The sequence below is a fragment of the Rattus rattus genome, chromosome 3 (genome assembly GCF_011064425.1).
Source record: "Rattus rattus isolate New Zealand chromosome 3, Rrattus_CSIRO_v1, whole genome shotgun sequence".
Lineage (NCBI taxonomy): Eukaryota > Metazoa > Chordata > Mammalia > Rodentia > Muridae > Rattus > Rattus rattus.
In genome coordinates, this window is record NC_046156.1 from 90,946,021 (window position 1) to 90,967,701 (window position 21,681).

General features: G+C 38.6%; 1 pseudogene; it reads left to right on the plus strand.

Moving 5' to 3' along the window:
* Positions 1–12,071: 12,071 nt before the first annotated feature.
* LOC116895855 lies at positions 12,072–17,851 on the plus strand (annotated as a pseudogene).
* The last annotated feature ends 3,830 nt before the right edge of the window (positions 17,852–21,681 follow it).

Here is a 21,681-nt window from a genome sequence, read left to right on the forward strand (position 1 = left end):
GAGATTCCCCTGATTTTCCATGCCATCCCACCCTCCTGACACTCCCAGCCGTCCCGGTCCGTCCACGCCCCTGCTCTGGAACCCGGGTCATACCCCGTCAGTTCCTGGCAGTCAGGCCCCCGATCCTCAATCCTGTCCCAACTCCCAACAACTCCTCAAGTCCATCGGCCTGTTGCTACCGCCCCACCTGACACCCGGCCGAGCCCACTGGCTCTCGTCACAGACGCCTGACTCATCGCCAGCCACTGCATCCTCCAGGCAAGGCTCTGCCATCCCTTCCTTCACCAACTTCGTCACCTCCCATGAACATTTCCTGAGCTCACGTGTCTTGATCAGCACTGGCACGAGCACACAGGATGGCATTTCATCCCACCATCCAGCCTGGCCACATGCCTGAGCGGGCCCCAGGCAGCACGCCAGCCTGAGCTCCTCGCCGATCGACGTTGAACATTTCAGCTGGAGAATCCACACGAACCCACCTCCTGGAGCCTTGAATTTGCCTTTCAGACACACAGCCCTCCACAGACGGGGTCATCGACGGTTCATGATTGGTCTCATTTCACGACAACCTTCTGAAACTCCTGATCTGCTTGCCTTCCTTTTGACGTTCTCACTGCAGCCTTGCACATCCGCTTCTCACCCACTGCATCTTCTCTGTCCTCCCATACGGGTGTCCATTCCACTTCTCCTGAATTCTTTCCACAATCCAGTTGCCCACACCGGCCTTGCTCAGACCTGTGTCACTATCTCAATTTTTCTCGAAATACCATCCTAGCAGAGACCATCTGTCTCCTGCTGCACCTCATGAACTCTTCCTGAATCCCCTGACCTGTCCACACCAGCTCACGCTCCTGCACCAGCTCTTTTGAGCACCGTGTTTGCTCGCTCTCATTTCAGCAGTCATGAGGTCTCACAAGTCTGCATCTCTGCACCAAACATCTGGGACCTGGGATCCTTCTGCTCTCATGGTTTGATCTGTCTTTCTGTAGATCCAACTCACCTCACCTTTGTCCACCTCTCATCTCCCGATTCTGGAGACCTCCATTTGTCTGGCCATCTGCCTTGATCTTTTCAGCTCCCGTTTGCTCATCTGCCTGTTCCTGATCCCCTTTGCCTCACTCTCAGCTGCTCCAGTCCCGAGCCTGACTTCCCCACCTCTTAGGCAGTCTGCTCTTTCACAGCTTTCAGTATGCCGTTCGTTGCAGTGCATGCCTCTGAGGCATCAGAGTCAGAGTTTCTGCTGTTAACGCTGTCCCATGTTTGCATATATTCGTTTTACATTTTACAGTCAAGCACCTCTGCCTATTCTTCCAATATTTTGAGCAGTCGTTCCCACTCCACGCACATGCAACTCCACTCCCACCACATCCCACACTTTCTGCATGGGTCCTCATCTTTGATCAGAATTGAACAGTGATTTTACCTCCGCCATTCTCAGCAGCTCAGAGGCATGTTCAGTGCTCCTCCTTCTGCTCTTCCAGGCCTTCCCTCACATTCCATCTCAGTGCTGCATTTGCTTCCTGTCCTTCCCAGATCTTCCGGTCCTGGCAGGTCTCTCACATGTCACCTGACTCATCCCTCACCTTTCACTCCCTGCCCAGACCCCCTGTCCGGCTCTCAGCACTGGGTCCTGTCCCTGCCTTGGCCAGCTCACATCTCGACGCCACCGTACCTCGTCGATCTCTCTGCTGATTTGCTCAAACCACTCCCGATCCTCACCAGGCCTTTCATCCCAGGTGTGTCCTGATTTCTCCACTCAACTTCCTGCCACTGAGTGAACAAACCACCAAATTACAGTTGAGTTTCACAACCTCAAAATAATGCCAACCAACTGCATTCCAATCAAAGCTGGGCAACTGAAATGCTCCTGTCGCTCAAATGTCAATCCTGCCTGCCTGATCCATGAGCTGGTTCGAACTGTCCCAATGCAATACCTGTTTGATTCTCTTTCACTGTTGAACAGACCTCCAAATGTTCAAACAGAACTCAGTTCTCGAGACTCTAAACACATCGACGTTAGATAGTTACCACCATCCACTTTCATTTCATTATCTTTTTTTTCACCATTTGAAATCAGCAAAGACAATCCAAGCTCAATCCACCTCCCATGCATGCTTACGCACTGCCCATGTGTTCTCGTCACTACACAGCGCATGTCACTGCACTTCTCAATCTTCACGTGCCTGTCCCACTTCACCTGATTCTTCACCCCAAACTCTTCTGCTCAAACGCTCCATCTCCTTCTTTCTCCCCAGATCCTTCAATTTCACGAATCCTCCAGTTATCTAGAACCGCCCATTCTTGTTCCCTCTGTAACATTTCAGAATGAATTTCAGCCCACATTTTCCCACACAATGATGTACCTTTCATAATCTGTTGGTCACAACATCACTTCACAAAGGAACACAGCAGATCAAACTGTGGGAGCAAAGAATCATTGCATTGATGATTTTAACATGAGGTTCAATGTTTCAACTACCTGAGGTTTCACATCAAACAAGCTTGCATCATTCTCTCACACACAGATCGTTATCAATGACACAAAATGGGGCATGGATAAATTGTGCTCAGACACAGCAGAGATCTCAGACACAACAGTCCTGGGTGTCCCTCCTGCCGTCATCAGTTCAAACCAGACTACTCCACATCCACACTGTTTCAAGAACAGGCCCACGACGCCATCCTGGCTCCCTGTCCCGTCCCGTCCCACCCAGGCCTGTCCTGGCGTCAGCCTGTCCTGCCTGCAGACCCTCCTGCCTCAGAAACAGTCACCATCTGCTTCCCAGATTGCACGTTTTGATTCAAAGTCTGTGAATGTTCACTGTACCATCAAAAATTCCTACCAGAGATATCTGAAAGGCAGAGACAGGACTACCTGTTACCGCAGAACCTGCACACACACACACACACACACACAGATCTGTCTCCTGACAGATGAGCGCTGAAAAACACTCCAACTAAATCACCCACATTTGTTGCAACTCCTGCAGAACATGCCCCTTCTCAGCAGCCTGAAACATCTCAAGAATTGAATCATTCTCTGCTGACGACACGTATCACAGCAGAACAAAGAATTATGATTCCTGGTTGAACTCAATGAAGATCGCACAATCAAAGAAACACAAACATTATTTTATAGAAAATAAAATGGTTCACGTCCACGTTTCAAATGTGCTCTCAAATCCCAGCAATTAGCTGGCAATCTCCACCAAATCAACTTGTCCTAATCACGCACAGGACTCTCATGTCAGCATGTTACTGATTGCCCAGCTCAGCAATCAAAACCAAAATGAACCTGCTTGAACTGTTCAGCCTGTTACATGCTGGAGTGCTTGCCTTCTTTCAACTTCCCATCTGGTCAGGTTTGATCCATCACCATGCTGAGCCGTACTTTGACTCATCACGCCTGGGCCAACTGATGGCTTCCACCTCAAAAAATCAAAAATGTTTTCATAGAACATGGATCATTTCCAAATCATTCTCTTAATATTCATCTAATGAGAATTAAAGAATTTCCACAGAAAAATGCGAGTTGGTCTGCGCATCAGAGCTGAAAATTTCAGACAGTGCCCGCCCAGCTACCTCTGTCACAGGACTCTCAGCCTCAGCTTAGAGACCTTCACTGCTCCTGTCAGTCCACAGAGACCTCAGTGACCATCTCACCCCAGAGTTCAGAATAGATTCTCTGCCTGGATCTGAGAGAGAGCAGTGTTTCGGAGGCTGGAAGCTCACAGCTCAGACTTATTCTGTCACAAACAAACTAAGAATAGATGAAGATTTCACTAAAGGTCAGTAATAATAACAATTATAGAAGAAACTTCAATAAAGAAAGATGCCCATGAACAGTTCACTGGCTCAACAGATTGGACACGAAAAGAAATACCTCTGTCAGCACACAGCTCAGTTCAGAAACAAACAATTACTATTTAGACAAACAAAGCAAACAATACCATCGAACAGAAATATGAACCATCCTACAAAGAATCATAATTGGAATATCTCTGACTTCACACAAGTGGAAGTTGAACAACAAGATACTAGCGTTAATGTTAGCCAATTTTAATGAAATGGACAATGAAAACTTGAGCATTTCAAAGAAAAACAAACAACAACAACAAGCAAATAAACAGCCCTGAGAAATCAAGATACCTTCAACTGAGGGCAGTCTGAAAGGAAACTCCACTAAAAATCTGGTCAAAAACAGACAATTTCCAAACAAACCAGCTCACTGGTTAAACATCCAACAAAGAATCAAAAAATGGAACACACACACACTCTCCCACTCAAATAAACAGGTGACAAGAACTCTCAAAGGAACTGATGCTCAGGATCAAATAGTGTCAAATGAGTCTACAGATTCACGTAATTCCCATTTATCCTTTTCATTTGATCAAACCAAATGTCAACTTCCACTGTCTGTCAACCATTGTTTGTTCTCAGGTGCCTTCATCAATGACTGCCCTGTTCATCGGATGTTGATTTGAAAGATCCTGTTCTCGCCGACTTTCACCACATCTTGGCCAGATGTTTCTCTGTTCCCAGAATGCCGCTTTGTTTCAACATTCCACTCTGCACACACACACACATTTGCACATCCGTCTGGTACAGCTCCTGACACACACACCAGCATCCCAAAGTCTTCCTCTATCTCTTGCAGCCCCTGCTGGTGCTGCCAGTCCATGGCCCTGTCCTTCCCTGCTCTCTGTTCAGGCTCTTCCCTCAGCTTTGTCTTCTGCCTCCATTTCACCCTTCATTCAGCCTGATTGTGCTCTTGCAATTCTTTCAGATCCCTTTGCTCTTCTGCTTCTAAGCCCACCACGCCCCGCATCATTTTCTGTCTTCATCCTCTCATCAACGTGATTTTAACCAGATCTTGTTTTTATTGTATTTGATTTGATGTTGTCTTGTTTTTCTTTTTTTTCTTGACTTGTTTGTCTTATGTTAATGCTTTCAGTGTCAGGAATACAGCACTCCTGACACACAAGCTTATTGGATGGTCAAACCACTGTCAGAATTAGCAGAACAAGGTAACAACAGAGACAAACTGATGGTGAGAGGCAAGCATAGGAACCCAAGCAACAGAAACCAAGACTACAGGGTTTGGGATTTAGCTCAGTGGTAGAGTGCTTGCCTAGCAACCGCAAGGCCCTGGGTTCGGTCCCCAGATTCAAAAAAAAAGAAAAAAAAAAAGAAAGAAACCAAGACTACACGGCATCATCAGAGTCCAATTCTCTCACCAAAGCAAACACTGAATATCCAAATACACAATAAAAGCAAGATCTAGATTTAAAATCACATTTGATCATAATGATGGAGGATTTTAAGAAAGACAAAAAGAACTCCCTTAGAGAAATGCAGGAAAACACTAGTAAACAAGTAGAAGCCCTTAGAGAGGAAACACAAAAAGTCCCTGAAAGAATTACAGGAAAACACAATCAAGCAGGTGAAGGAATTGAAAATGGAACTAGAAGCAATAAAGAAAGCACAAAGGGAGACAAACCTGGATATAGAAAACCAAGTATCTTTGATTTGGGACAGAACTCTGCCTGCTACTGAAAGAAACTGGATCCCAACAGCAACACATCCTTTGGCCAACAATCTCTCCTGCCTTCAAAATGTGCTGGTGCAATTGTTGTGGTCTAAATGACCAACCAATGTCTAGTTTAACATGAGGCCCATCCAAGGAGATGAAGCTCATGGTGAGAGCTGCTTGGCTTACCAGGAACCAAAGACTGGATAGTACCCAAAATGAGAGTAAATGTCTTGTCATTGCAAGCTTTCAATGGTCAACTCTGAATCTAATTTTCATCAAGCATTCAAGAGTGGATGGATAGACAAATGCATGGGTAGGTGTGCATGGGTCAAAGTGTGTTGATAGATTGAATACTAATAGAATGTTAAACAAAATTGGTGAAATGTAAGCATGGAACAAAAAGCAGCATTCTAAGAACAGAGAAAACATCTAGTTTGTGTTAAAAGGATGTGGGTAGAAAGTCAGCAGGTAAACCAAACTGAGATCTTTCAAATCAAGTATCCATTAGATTAAGATATTCATTGACAAGAGAATGCACCTGAAACCAAAACAATGAGATTTGTGTGTTAAGGACTTTAATTAGGAAGTTAGAATTTCTTACATTCATTCTTAAATTGTATTAACATAAAATAATTAGCCACTAATTAATAATGTTAATGAGTAAGGAATTGATTGTGTGGTGTCCTAATTAAGCTGCTTATGCTGTAATCATTTGTTAATTAAATGCACCCATGCATGTCAGGTAATGTTGTATCAGATAGTGTTGATTTTAGGATTCATTATTTTCTACACCAACTACCTCATGAATTTGATACAACACCTTGAATTTATTCAGGCTTCTCCCTAAAACCCAACATGTGCCACAAGCAATCTTTGCAGTTTTATGAGGTCCCATTTGTCAATTCTAGGTCTTAGAGCATAAGCCATTTGTATTTTGTTCAGGAAAATTTCCCCAATGTCCATGTGATAAAGACTCTTCCACAGTTTTTCTTCTATTAGTTTGAGTAATCTGGTTTGAATTTGATCCGTTTGGATTAAGCTTTATAAAGGGCAATAAGAATGGATCAACTTTCATTCTTCTACATGCTGACCTCCATTTAAACCAGCTCCATTTATTAAAAATGCTATCTCTTTCCCACTGGATGGTTTTAGCTTCTTTGTGAAAGATCAAGAGACCATAGGTGTGTGGGTTCATTTCTGGGTCTTCAATTCTATTCCACTGATGTACCTACCTGTCTCTGTACCAATACCATGTAGTTTTTATCACTATTGCTCTGTAATATTGCTTGAGGTGAGGGATAGTGATTCCCTGAGAAATTCCTTTAATGTTGAGTATATTTTTCGATATCCTGGGTTTTTTATTATTCTAAATGAAATTGCAAATTGCTTTTTCTAACAGTATGAAAAATTCAGTTGGTATTTTGATGGGAATTGCATTGAATCTGTAGATTTCATTTGGCAAAATGGCCATTTTTACTCTATTATTTTTGCCAGTCCATGAGCATGGGAGGTCTTTCCATCTTCTATAATCATCTTCAGTTTCCCTCTTTAGAGACTTGAAGTTCTTGTCACACAGATCTTTCACTTGCTTAAATAGAATCACCACAAGGTAACATATTATTTGGGAGTATTGTTAAGGGTGTCGTTTCCCTAATTTCTTTCTCAGTCTGCTTATCCTTTGAGGAGAGGAAGTCTACTGATTTGTTTGAGTTAATTTTATATCCAGCCACTTTGGTGAAGTTGTGTATCAGGCTTAGTACTTCTCTGGTGGAAGTTTTGGGGTCACTTAACTATACTGTCATATCATCTGCAAATAGTGATATTTTGATTTCTTCATTTCCAATTTCTGTCCCTTTGACCTCCTTTCATTGTCTTATTGCTAGGACTTCCACTACTATATTGAATAAGTAGGGAGAGAGTGGGAAGCCTTGTCTAGTCCCTGATTTTAGTGCGATTGCTTCAAGTCTCTCTTAATTTACTATAATGTTAACTACTGATTTGCTGTATACTTCTTTTACTATGTTTAAGTATGGGTCTTGAATCCCAGATCTTTCCAGAACTTTTATCATGAAGGGGTGTTGAATTTTGTCAAATACTTTCTCAACATGTAATGAAATAATCATGTGTTTTTCTTGAGTTTATTTATATAGTGGATTGTGTTTATAGATTTCCATATATTGAACCATCCCTGCATCACTGGGATGAAGCCTATTTGATCACCATGGATGATCACTTTGATGTGTTCTTGTATTTGGTTTGCGAGAACTTTATTGAGTATTTTTCCATCGATATTCATAAGGGAATTTGGTCTGAAGTTCTCTTTCTTTGTTGGATCTTTGTGTAGTTTAGGTATAAGCATAATTGAGGCTTCACAGAAGGAATTTGGTAGTGCCCTGTCTATTTCTCTTTTGTGGAATAGTTTGGAAAATATTTGTATGAGGTCTTCTATGAAGGTCTGATAGAATTCTGCAGTAAACTCATGTAGTCCTTGTCTCTTTTGCTTTGGGAGACTTTTCAAAAGTTCTTGTATTTCTTCAGGCAATACGATGCTGTTTAGATGGTTTATCTGTTCATGTTTTAATTTTTGGTACCTGTTATTTGTCTAGAAAATTGTCTGTTTCCTCCAGATCTTCCAGTTTTATTGAATATAGATTTTTTAGTGGGATTTGATGGTTTTTTTAATTTCTTCAGATTCTGTTGTTATGCTTCCTTTTTCTTTTCTGAATTTCTAAATTTGTACACACTCTATGTGCCCTCTGGTTAGTCTGATTAAGAATTTATCTATCTTGTTGATTTTCTCAAAGAACCAGCTGATTTTATTGACTCTTTGTATAGTTTTTTTTTTGCTACTTTGATTGATTTCAGTATTGTGTTTGATTATTTCTTGCTGTCTACTCATGTTGCCTGTATTTGCTTCTTTGTGTTCTAAAGCATTAAGGTGTGTTGTCAAGCTGTTAATGTATGCTCCTCCATTTTTTGTTTGTTTGTTTGTTTGTTTTTCTTTTGGAAATGCTCAGAGTTAAGAGTTTTCCTCTTAGAATCACTTTCATTTTGTCCCATAAATTTGGGTATGTTATGCCTTCATTTTCATTAAATTCTAAAATGTCTTTAATTTCTTTTATTATTTGCTCCTTGACCAAGTTATCACTGAGTAGAGCATTGTTCAACTTCCACTTGTATGTGGGCTTTCTGTCGTTTTTGATGTTATTGAAAAGCAAACTTATTCCATGGTGATCTAAGTCCAAGAGATTATTTCAATCTCCTGGTGTCTATTGAGACCACTTTTCTGACCAATTATATGGTCAGTTTTGTACAAGTAGAATGCGATTCTGAAAAGAAGGTATATTCTTTTTTGTAGGATGAAATGTTCTATAGGTATCTGTTAAATTGAATTGGTTCATAATTTCTGTTAGTTTCACTGTCTCCATTTAGTTTCTGTTTCCATGATTTGTTGTTCGATGAGAGAGGACTGTTGATGTCTCCTATTATTATTATTGTTTGTGGTGCAATGGATGCTTTGAGCTTTAGTAAAATTGCTTTTATGAATGTGAGTTCCTTTGTATTTGGAGCATAGATGTTCAGAATTGAGAGTTTATTCTGGAAGATTTTTCTGTTGAAAAGTATAGTATCTTGTTTTTATAACTTTTGGTTGACTGTCAACTTACTTGATATTAGAGTGGCTACTCCAGCTTATTTCTTGGGACCATTTGCTTTGAAAATTTTTCCCCAGGCTTTTACTCCTATGAAGTGTGTGTCTTTGTTGCTGAGGTGTGATTCCTGCATGCAGCAAAGTGCTGGGTCCTGTTTTTGTATCTAATCTGTTAGTCTATGGCTTTTTATTGAGGAATTGAGTCCATTGATGTTGAGATATTAAGTAATAGTAATTGTTTGCTCTTATTTTTTGTCCAGGGACACCCGGCCTACTTATGCCTTTCTTTGCCTGAGCTAGGTGTTTTCCACTTCATGGGCCCTTGTTTTCAAGCAATATACATGGAGGTTATCACCAGAAAGAATACTGAAGACTTCCTGGTCGCTTGCTTCTACACTTAAATGTGTTTCACTCTATTGTATGTTAGAAGGTTCACAAAATCGAAACTTATTGTAGGTTGGAAGTGTTGGGGTAATCAAAACTTATGCCATTGGTTTCTGATATGACATGTGTTTATTTTTACCCTGATAACCAATTTGTGCTGTGTGATTTTTCTGCTTATAAGCAAGTGGTTTTTGCCTTATTAAATGAGACTGGATCAGAATACGTCCTTGTCTCCATTTATCCTGCCTCTTGTCCCATCCATTCCCACTTCCCTGTCCAAGGTCTCCATTGACCTTCCTGTTGGTCAGGACAATTTTTGTTGGAGGATGTGGAATTATATGTGTGTGTCTATCTTCTTTTGGCATTTTGGCAAGAAGATTTCTTTCTTGCTGTTTCTAGTGTGGTTCCCCTCCTCGTGTTGGAGTATTCTATCTATTTTCCTTTGTAGGGCTATATTTCTGAAAAGATATTGGATAAATTTTGTTTTGTCATGGAATATCTTGCTTCTCCAGCTACTGTAATTGAGAGTGTTTCCGAGTATAGTAGCCTGGGCTGGCATGTGTGTTAGGGTCTATATGACATCTGTCCAGGATCTTCTACTTTTCATAGTCTGGTGTAATTTTCCTAAGTCTGCCTTTATAAGTTACTTGACCTTATTTTTCCTTACTTTTTAAAATATTCTTTCTTTATTTATTGCATTGGTGTTTTGAATATTGTTTGACAGGAGTAATTTCTTTTCTTGTCCAATCTGTTTGGAATTCAGTAGGCTTCTTATATGTTCATGGGCATCTCTTTCTTTATATTAGGGAAGTTTTCTTCTATAATTTGTTAATGCTATTTACTGACCCTTTAAGTTGGGAATCTTCATTCTCATCTATACCTATTATTCTTAGGTTTGGTCTTCTCATTGTGTCTTGGATGTTTTGTGTTAGGAGCTTTTTGCTTTTTGCATTTTCTTTGACTATTTTGTCAATGTTTCAATTGAATTTTCTACCACTAAAATTCTCCTTCTATCTGTTGTAGTCTCTTGGCGATGCTTGTGTCTATGACTCCTGATCTCTTTCCTAGGTTTTCTATATCGGATTGTCTACCTCTGTGATTTCTTTATTGTTCCTATTTCAAGTTTTAGATCCTGGATGGTTTTGTTCATTTACTTTACCTGTTTGGTTGTGTTTCCCTTTAATTCTTTAAGGGATTTTTGTTTTCTTTACGAGGGTTTCTACTCATTTACCTGTGTTCTCCTGTATTTATTTAGGGTGTTATTAATGTCCCTCTTAATGTCCTCTACCATCATCATGAGATGTGATTTTAAATCTAAACCTAACTTTCCCAGTGTGGTATGTTGGGATAGCCAGTATTTGCTTTGTGGGAGAACTGGGTTCTGATGACACCAAGTAGTCTTGGTTTCTGTAGCTTAGGATCTTGTGCTTCCCTTCACCATGTAGTCAACTCTGATGTTAGTTGGTTTTGCTGTTTGTGACTGGAGCTTCTATTTCCTGTGAGCCTGTGAGCCTATGATCTTCTGAGTGAGAATACTCCTGGCAGACAAGCTCTCTGCTGGCAGGATTAAGGTCTGAGAGCTGTGGAAACTAACCCCCTCCCGAAACACCTTCTCTGGGCTCAGATGCAGACTGGAAGAGTCCTATTCTAGGCAACTCTGAGACTCCTGTCCTGGGGTGTCTCTCCTTGGATAGTCACTGGTGAGAAATTGGGGTCTCACCTGTGGACTGAGGGCTTAAGAGACAGAGTACTCCTGGGAGTCAGGTTTTGTTTCTGAGGTGTGTGAAACAGTCCTGGTTCTGGGAGCAGTTGTAGACTGGAAGGGTCCTGTCTCAGCCTGCCCTATAGCTCCTAAACCCTGTGAACTCCTGGTGGGTCTCTCCTATAGGCTGAGGGCTGAAGATGGAGAGTCCTTGTGGCAGAACAGCTCTGTGCAGGCAGGTTTTGTGTCTGAGGGATATGGAACATTTCTGGCTCTGAGTGCAGACGCAGACCAAAAACAATATGCTTCCTTTTTAAATTATTTTTTCTACATATTTAAATGCTTACAAATTACTTTTATTCTTTTTAAACTAATTTACTTCTCATTATTAGATATGGAATAATATTAAGAAAATAAATTTAGTACACATATGGGGGCTTTGGTATGATTATCTATTTAGAGTATAAATGGCCCATGATACATGAAAATACACGAAAACTTTAATATAATTTAGTAGAATTTTGATATTTTTAGGATTTTACAATTGACCATAGTAATCCTATTATCTTTGAAATAAAAAGGGATTACATTTTTCTATTTTTTACTTTTCATATTTAAATATTTTTACTTAAACTATTGGTTTTGGTTTTTTTTTTTTTTGAGGAGATTTCTTTACATCCCAACAGCATGTCCCTCCATTCTTTCCCCCTCCCTAATACTATTTTCTTTCTGCCCCACCCACATTCACTCCTTCTTTCTGTCTCTAAAGAAAAGGGTAAGCCTTCAATGGATACCAACTAAACATGCCATATCAAATTGCAGTTACTCTAGGCATCTCCACTTCAATTAAGTCTAAAAATGCAACTCGGTATGAGGTAATGGATCAAAAAATGCAACCAAAGAATCATAGACTGCCCCGACCTCATTGTTAGGAGTTGAAAAAGAAGAGCAAGCTACACAACTCCAACATATATGTAGCAGGCCTAGATCAGTGCCAGACATGTTCCCTGGTTGTTGGTTCAAACGCTGGGTGCTCCCGTGAGGCCAGATTACTTGATTATGTGAGGTTCATGTGTTGTGTTTGACCCCTCTGGCTCCTAGAATCTTTACATTCTTCCTCATTTGCAGGATTCCCTAAGCTCCATTTAGTTTTTGGTTTTGGTGAGTGTCTCTGCATCTGTTTTCATCAGTTGCTGGTTGAAGCCTCTCTAATTACAATTGAGCTAGGCATCAATCAGTATATCAGCATACCCATAGTCAACATTTCATTGACTTTTTCATTGCTGCTGCTGCTGCTGCTGTTGGTGGTAGTGGTGGTTTTGTTGTTGTTGATGATGTTGTTGTTGTTGTTGTTGTTGTTGTTGTTGTTGTTGTTGTAAGTCTTGTTTGGTTTTATTCTAGGTCTCTGGGCTATGTACCTTCTGGATCCTGACACTTGAGGCAGTCCCACAATTTCTGTGCAGCCTTTAACCCAACACATCTTATAGTTAGGACAAATTATAAGTTAACAAATATGTGACAAGTTTGTTTCCTAATCAATCCACTAGAAGACTAACCTAATTAAAGGAGATTACCAATTAAGGCTTCACAATACCAACTGCTAGGAATTTTAGCTATGTCCAACCTCTTAAATTTCTAGGAGTTTCCATGGCACTGCATGTGGGTCCCATAATGACCCACAATTCCATTTGTCTGTTCATGTATTCTCTCCCTCTATCCTCCCCTGATCTAATTCTTCCTGTTCTCATTCTTCTCTCTTCTCCACACATCAGGTATCTTCTCTATTTACCCTGCCCACTAAGATTCATAGGGACATCCTTGAGCTCTCTTTATGTAACCTCTCTGTGTCTTTGGATGATAGGATGGTTATTCTTTAATTTACAGCTAATATTCACTAACAAGTGAGAGCATACCATAAGTGTTTTTCTGGTTTGGTCAACCATACTCAAAATTTGCATATTTTATTATGTTATTGTTCTTTTTATTAAAAATTGTATTTATTTACATTCAGAATGTTGCTCCCTTCCTGGTCCCCCCTACCCAAATTGTTCACCCAATTTCCCCTATGTTTTGCTTCTGAAAGGGTGCACCCCACCCAATCACCCATCCCTGCCATCATCCTCCTTCTTGGGGGCATCAATTTTCTACAGGATTAAGTGTACCCTCTCCCACTCCAGGAAGACAAGGCAGTCATCTCCTATAAATATGCCATAGCTGATCAATATGCACATTGTGTAAACTTACCACATTTTGATGATCCATTATTTGGTTGAGGAACATCTATGTGGTTTCCATTATCTGGCTATTAAGAATAAAACTACTATAAGCACATTTGAGCAATGGTTAGTGTTATGGAGAATGGCTTTTGTAAGGCCATTTTTATCATATTAATCCAACTGATCCATGATCATGGCAAAACTATCCATCCTCTGATATCTTCTTGTATTTCTTTCTACATAGACTTCAAATGTTTTTCCTATATATCTTTCACTTCTTTAGTTAGAGCTCCATGAAAACATTTTATATTATTTGTGGCTACTATTACAAGTATTATTTCCTGATTTCTTCCTCAGCCCTTTGTCTTTTGTATTTAGTAAGGCTACTTATTTTGGTTTTTAAATTAGTCTTCTATCTAAACACATTGCAAAAGGATTTTATCAGCTGTAAAAATTCTTAGAATTTTTTGGGTCACTTAAATATACTCTCATATCATCTCAAAATAAAAATACATTGACATCTTTTTTACAAATTTGTATTCTCTTAATCTCTTTTAGTTCTATTCTTGTTCTTGATAGAACTTCAAGTACTACCTTACCTACATATGGTGAGAGTTTACAACCTTGTCCTGCTCCTCATTTTAGAAGAATTGCTGTGTCTCTCCACTGATGATAGCTACTGGTTTGCTGCATACATTGACTTTGATAGTTTAGTTATGTGCCTGTATATATGACCTCCAAGACTTTTATCATAAAGGGGTATTGGGTTTTTTGAAGGCTATTTCTGCATCTAATGGGATGATCATGTTGATTATTCTTTCAGTTTGTTTTCATGGTGTATTATATTGTCATATTTTTTACATTTTAAACACTGCTTGCATCCCTGCGATGAAACCAGTTTTTATCAAAGTACATGATGTTTTAATGTGCTCTTGAACTTAGCTTGCAAATATTTATCATCATCAATGTTCATGGGGGGATGTTGTGTGGACTTCGTTCTTTGTTGTGGTTTAATATCAGTAATCTATTTTGTGAAATAATTTCAGGAATAAACATTAACTCTTCTTTGAACATCTAGTAGAAATCTGTGCTAAAATCTTTGGCCCTATGGTCTTTCTTTTGTTACCTTTGTTTCTTCTTCTTCCTCCTCCTTCTCCTCCTCCTCTTCTTCTTCTTTTGTTTCAGTCTGTCTGTCTCTCTTAGTTTTATATGGAAGCATCAATGACTATTTCCTTAGGGAATGTGTGTCTATTTAAAATGTTTATCTGGCCTTGATTTAATTTTGGCAATTGGTATCTATCTAAATGTGTTAATTTCTTTTAGGTATTCTAATGCTGTGGACTACAGATTGTCCAAAGTTTTACATAATGATCAGTGAATTTTTTCAGTGTCTTATTATGTTCTTTTTCATTTCTGATTTTTTTTAAATTTTGATATTCTATCTATCTATCTATCTATCTATCTATCTATCTATCTCTATCTCTATCTCTATCTCTATCTCTCTCTCCCTTATAGTTAGTTTGGAAAAATGTTTGTCTGTCTTGTGAGTTTACTCAAAGAACAAACTATGCTTCATAGGTTTTTTGTATTGATCTCTTTGTTTCTGTCTTATTGATTTCAGCTCTCATTTTGAATATTTTGCCTTCTACTCTTCTTGGGTGCATTTGCTTCTTTTTGTGCTAGAGTGTCCATGAATGCTGTTAATTTACTAGCATGGCTTCTTTCTAATTTCTTTATGCAGGCACATAGTGCTATGACCTTTCCTCTTATCACAGCTTTTGCTGGGTTCCATAGGTTTTGAGTACGTTGTGCATTCTTTTTCATTGAGTTCTCTAGCCAGGTCCTTAATTTCTTTATTTCTGCCTTGATGCAGTGGTCATTCAGTAGAGAGTGGTTCAGTTTGCTTGAAGTTGTAGACTTTCTGTTCTTTCGATTTTAGTTGAATTTCTTCATTTATTCCTCTTGGTCTTATAAGATACATTAGCTTATGTCAATGTTCTTATATCTTTTGAGATTTGTTTTATGAACAAATGTTTGTTCAATTTTTGAGAATGTTGTATGGTTTGCTGAGAGGAAGGGGCATTCTTTTGTATTGCATAAAATGTTCTGCAGATATCTGGTAGGGCTATTTTTCTCAGAACATCTATTAATCCCACTCTTTCTGTATTTATTTTCCCTCTGCATGATTTATCCATTAATGAGAGTGGGATGGTGATGACTCTCATTGTTAATGTGTGGTATTCAATGTTTAATTAAGTTTTAGCAGTGTTTCTTTTACAAATGTGGGTGCCCTTTCATATGAGGAATTGTTCCTTTTACAAATTTGGATGCTCTTACTTTTGAGGTACTGATAATTGGAATTGAGACATCTTCTTGGTGAATTTTCCTTTCACAAGTCTGAAGTGCTTTTCCTCTTCTCTTTTGATTTATTTTAGTTGGAATTATATTTTGTTAGATATTGAAATCACTACACCAACTTATTTCTAAATTCCATTTGCTTGGAAACTATTTTTCCAGCGCACTAAAATGAAGTCTATCATTGATATTGAAGTGACTTTCTTTTATGAAGCAGGAGGATAGATCCTGTGTTCGCCTGCACTCTGTTATTCTGTGTCTTTTAAATAGGTAATTGAGTCCACTGATACTGAGATATATTCATGAACAATGATATGTAATTTCTGTTATTTTTTTTTGGTGGTGTTGATGGTAAAGGTAGTGTGTGTGTGTGTGTGTGTGTGTGTTTGGGTGCGTGATTCCCTCCTTTTGATTTTTCTGGCATGATATTTTATATCTTCTGTGTTTCATGGGTGTTTTTATCCTCTTCAGGTTGAAATTTTCCATTGAGCACATACTCCATGGTTCAATTTGTACTGCTTAAATTAGATTTTTATTATGGAATATCTTGTTCTCTCCATCTATGCTGATTGAAAGTATTGCCGGGTACAGTTTTCTGGACTGGCATTTGTGTTGTCTTATATTCTATGAGACATTTGACCAGGTTTTGTGGCTTTTAGAGACTCTATTGATAAGGTAGGTGTGATTCTGTTAGCTATGAAGTTATCTGTTACTTTGAACTTGTCCTTGCAGTTGTTAATATCCATTTATTGTTCTATACATTCGGTGTTTTTATTATTAGATAACAGGTAGACTTTCTCATCTCACCAATCTCTTTCCTATTCTGTAGCTACATGTACCTTTTCAGATATCTCATACTTTAAGTTAGGAATTTTTTTTTGGTATTTTAGTGAACAAGTATTCTGGACTTTGAATCAAAAACATTTTCTTCTAGAGAAGTGCAGACAATCCTGAGAGCTTAAAATAGACAACTATTTTTCCCACTTTCCTGACCTAAGAGAAACCCGCCTAGTGCCCTCTGTGCCCGCTGGGCTCAGGAAACTAGAGGAGTTGGAGGCAGAACTTCTCCAGATTCTGCCTGTAATGAGAGCCGAAAGCTACTTGCTAGGAGTGCCTACACATTTGAGAGCAGAGGTAAGACCAGCTCTTCAGCTCCCAGTGTTATGCCTGGAGGCTTCAGGTCACGAAAACCCAGGAGCAGCTCTCTCTTCCCAGCTCTGGCTGAAAGAAAACAGGTCTACAGGAATGCTGACACACAGGCTTACAGGAGGGTCAAGTCACTGTCAGAGACAGCAAGACAAGCTAACACCAGAGACAACCTGATGACAAGAGTCAAGGACAGGAACTTAAGCAAAAGAAACCAAGATTACTTAGCATCATTAGAGCCCTGTTCTCCCAACAAAGCAAATAATAGATATCCAAACACAATGGAAAAGCAAAATCTGGATTTGAAACTACATTTTATGATGACAACAGAGGTTTTTAAGAAGGACATAACTAACTCCCTTAAAGAAATACAGGACAACACAGAAACACTGGCACTGGGGTTTTGCCTTTATCTGTCTTCAATTCTTGGAAAGACTATTTCATTCTTATTTGTATACAAGATCTCTATATATGCAAAACACAGTTTATATCCATGCACCCCATTTTTTGTAAACTCATTGTGCTGATCTGTGTTGTAGGGGAAATTGGTGTATGCACAGCTTATTTGATGCTGAAGCCTCCAGGTAAGTTCAAAAACATTGAACCTCATATTATAAAAATCATCAATGCAATGATGATTCTATAGAGTTTCTTTGCTCCATTTTTTGGTTTGATGTCCTTCTGGCTCTGCTGTGTTTCCTTACAACCTTTGTGGCTTGCCAGCTGCCAGATAAGTATTATGAAGTGAAGTGCATCACCTTTGGGATGTTATACTTCTTCATTTTCCAGATCATTTTGTCCCTGCTTACTTGAGCATCAAATGAAAATTCATAGTGGCTGTGGGAATATTTGTTATTTCCAGTTAATTTTCTTGCTGGGATTTACTGTAGATCATCTGTATCACCTTTACATTACTGCTGGATTAATACACAAGACTCTTCTGTGATATAAAATCTATAAGAGAAAATAAATTTCTTTTTCAGCAGGTTTTCAATCATTGATATTTATTAAGGAGAAAGAAAATATCTCTAAAAATGTGTCTGGCAAAAAGAACAAAAAAGGAAAAAAAAGAAAAAGACAAAATAATCAATCCATTAGGAACATTCATACGCAAGCCTATAACATCCTTAATATCTTTAAAGAAACATCATGAAAAAGATTCCATTCAAAATGTGTTTTCACAGAAGTATAATTGTGATTGCCCTGAGGTAATACAGAGGGAACAAGGAGTTATACAATGATAAATTTCAGTTTTACAAGATGAAAAATTTCTGGAGTTCTACTGTATAATCATGCACTACCAGCTTATACATCTTAAGATAGATCATCAAGAATGAAAACTGGAGGGGATATAAACTGTTAAATTCAGTAAAAAAAAATTAAAAAATCTTAAAATTATACCTGAAAGACTCTGAGTCAATAATCACAAAGGTATTGCACATCCATGTTTGCTGCTGCACCATTTACAACAAATAAGAAAGAGAACCAGACTGATGCCCATCAACAGATGAAGAAATAAAAGCAAATGTGCATAATCAGTTATCAAGAAGGAGATCCTACATCTGCCAGGAATATGGGTCCTACTCGGGATCATTATGTTTCATAAAATAAAACAGATTCAGAGAGTCAAATACAATATTTACCCTCATAAATGCTAAGCTTACATTTATGTGTACATATAGGTCTTAAAAGTCTAAAGGAATTAATGAGGGGAACGAGTGAGGGGGATAGAAAAGAAAGAGGGAAATGGGTAACGTGTTTTGAGAGCAGAAGGGGTTTTTGGGGTGAAGAAAAAATCAAACAAAAGTGGGACAGAGCACATTGGAGATTAATAAGAAAGTACAGTGACATGCACTGACAATATGTAAATGGCAAAAAGTACATGACAGTGCATGCATACATGCATGAGCACACCATAATGACACCCATTCACTTTGAATATAACTTGAAGGTAAAGTGATCAATGGTTAAAATACTTCAAAAAAACAAACAAACAACAAACAACAAAAAAAAACAAAAACGCAAAACAATATGTGTTTTCAGAATCCATCTGTCTGAATCAAAAATAGACTTAGAAACTGCACATCAAGATATAGCTAAAAGTACAATATGGCATTCACATGTTGGTTGTAGCCATCAGCTGTCTATTTGGATTTAGGTCCCACTCAACAGAGTAAAAGGATAACTGGTACTAGAAATCTAGCCAATTTTTCAGGGCTAGTGAAATCATGGAACTTAGGAAGGAATATACTATGACTCCTTTACTAGACCTGCCTAATGCCTTACTGTATTCCTTGTAACCACAGATCTCAATCCAAACTAATTTACTGGTAGGGCCCCTCAGAGGACCACGATGCCAGGCTCCTGTCACTTAACACATCAGAGCATCAGTAATAATGTCAGGCCTTGGTGCCTCCCCATGAGATAAAGCACAATATGTGTTGGTCACTAGACTGAGTTTCCTTCAGTTACTTCTCTCTTTTTGTCTCTGAACTTCTTTTAGATAGGTAAATTCTGGGTCAGAAATTTCGACTGCGAGTTGATAATTCCTTCCCTGCATGTGAGGCCTTTTCTATCTACTAGAAGTAGACTCTTCAAGTTTGCTCTCCCTACTGTTGGACATTTTGGCTAAGGTAACCCACATTGAATCCTAAGAGTCTTTCACCTCCTGACTTCTTTCATATGTTCTAGAAGTACCCCCAACTCAAAACTTCAATTTTATATCAATTAAAAAGATTTCTTCCAATGTAAGACTATGACTACTAAATGTTCTGCTCAAAAATATTTAGCAAGCTATTTCATCTACTTCCTCGTATTCAAATTTAAGACCATTCCCAAATTATCCCTTAAAAATACAACCTATGAAACTTGTGAAATAACGTGACCAGATATCCAAACTCAAGCAATTAGGCTGATTATTCTCTATGATTTCTTTTTGCTGATTAGGGGTGACCTGAATTTCTTCAAATGGGTGAGAAAGGATAGCAAAATTAGAAAATTGGTTCGATTTAAGAAAGCTAGCTTTAGCATCTGCTGTCCAGTCTTTGTATATTTAGAAGTCTCAGGGCTTTACTGAAGTTCTGACTCTGTCTGGAAGAGGAGATAGTCTGGAATCAGCTGCGATCACTGAAGGTTTTTGGGCAGCACCGGGAAGCAGGCTAACACGCAGGTCAGTTCAGCATCTCTGGGGATCAAACTTGCCAAAGCTGTACATTCTGGGATCTATGAATCTCACAATATTTTACTAACATTAAGATCTTCATTTGAATTGTGCAGAGTGCACAGATCTATTAAGGATGGAATTTTATTCTTTGTTTCAACAGGAAAGTAAATGTCATTTTTATGAGTTAATTTTGTCAATAAGCAAATTAATAAATCTTCGTTCATGCCATATGAAGATCATGAAAAATCCTGGTGATTGCATAAGCAATAAGATTTATTATCTCATTTTATCTGATGTGTTTCATACAAACATTTTTATGTCTAAGCCAGTTACTAAACTATTCCTATGTTTAATAAACAACAGAAAAACTAACCATCTCATTTGATTTTCTCAAATTTTTTGGGCTCTTCAATTGGTCTTCCCCTGTAATATCTGATCCATATCATTCTGGAAGGCGTCCAGAGCCTGTTCTCCTTTCCTCTCAACACAAATACAGAGTCTTGTTTTCCCAAAATAGCTTGCTGTTGTTCAAACTCATTACTGGTATACCTTGAGCTCTCTCCCAGAGAAATGTTAACTTAACCAGCAAACTTATAACCATGCTAACTTTGATAATAAAAAAAAGAAAGAGCAATCAGAACAAATATTACCTGTTGAGACAGTTCTTCTTCTACTGTCTCCTGAACCAACCTTCATGAGATCAAGGCAGAAATTGTTTATAAATCTGTATAAACTTGAATTCTCCATAATGTGGAGATTGATATCTCTGTGGGTAAATATTGTACTATGTCCCTTCTCCATATATAATTTTCAAGGCCTAAGTTTTTACTGTCTGAGATTACCTAGGCTCCTAACCTCCTACTTTTAATCTTTTATTTTAGGATTGAAAGCATCAATATTTATATATCTCTGTGTTTGATTTTAATTGAACTTCCTTCTCCTGACTGTATAAACCTATTTCTAGGCTCTAATTTTTAACATATTATTCTGACAAGCCCAGAAATTCTGTGTCAACCACATTCAAAGATCCTGAGAAATTGTCCTGACAAGGCATTTACATGTCTTTAAAACATTTGTTCACTTAATTTCCCTAATTTCTCTCTTCTGAACTTATTACTTGCTGTGATTACCATCTGGCTCTCTAGTTCTTATCTTAAGCTCTTTGTATCAGTTTGAACGACAGAAAGAAATCCCCATGTATCTCAGGCAATATCTGTATATTCGCTTCCTTTATTTTCTTTTTTAATTTTTATTAGATATATTTCTTTACTTACATTTCAAAGGTTATTCCCCTTCCCGATTTTTTGTCCATAAGTCCCCACCCCTTTCCCTACCACTCCCCCCATACATATTCCCCTGCACTGGGGGTCCAACTTTGGCAGGACCAAGGGCTTCCCCTTCCACTGGTGCCCCAACAAGGCTATTCTCTGCTACATATGCAGTTGGAGCCCTGGGTAAGTCCATGTATAGTCTTTCGGTAGTGGTTTAGTACCTGGAAGCTCTGGTTGGTTGGCATTGTTGTTTTTAAGGAGT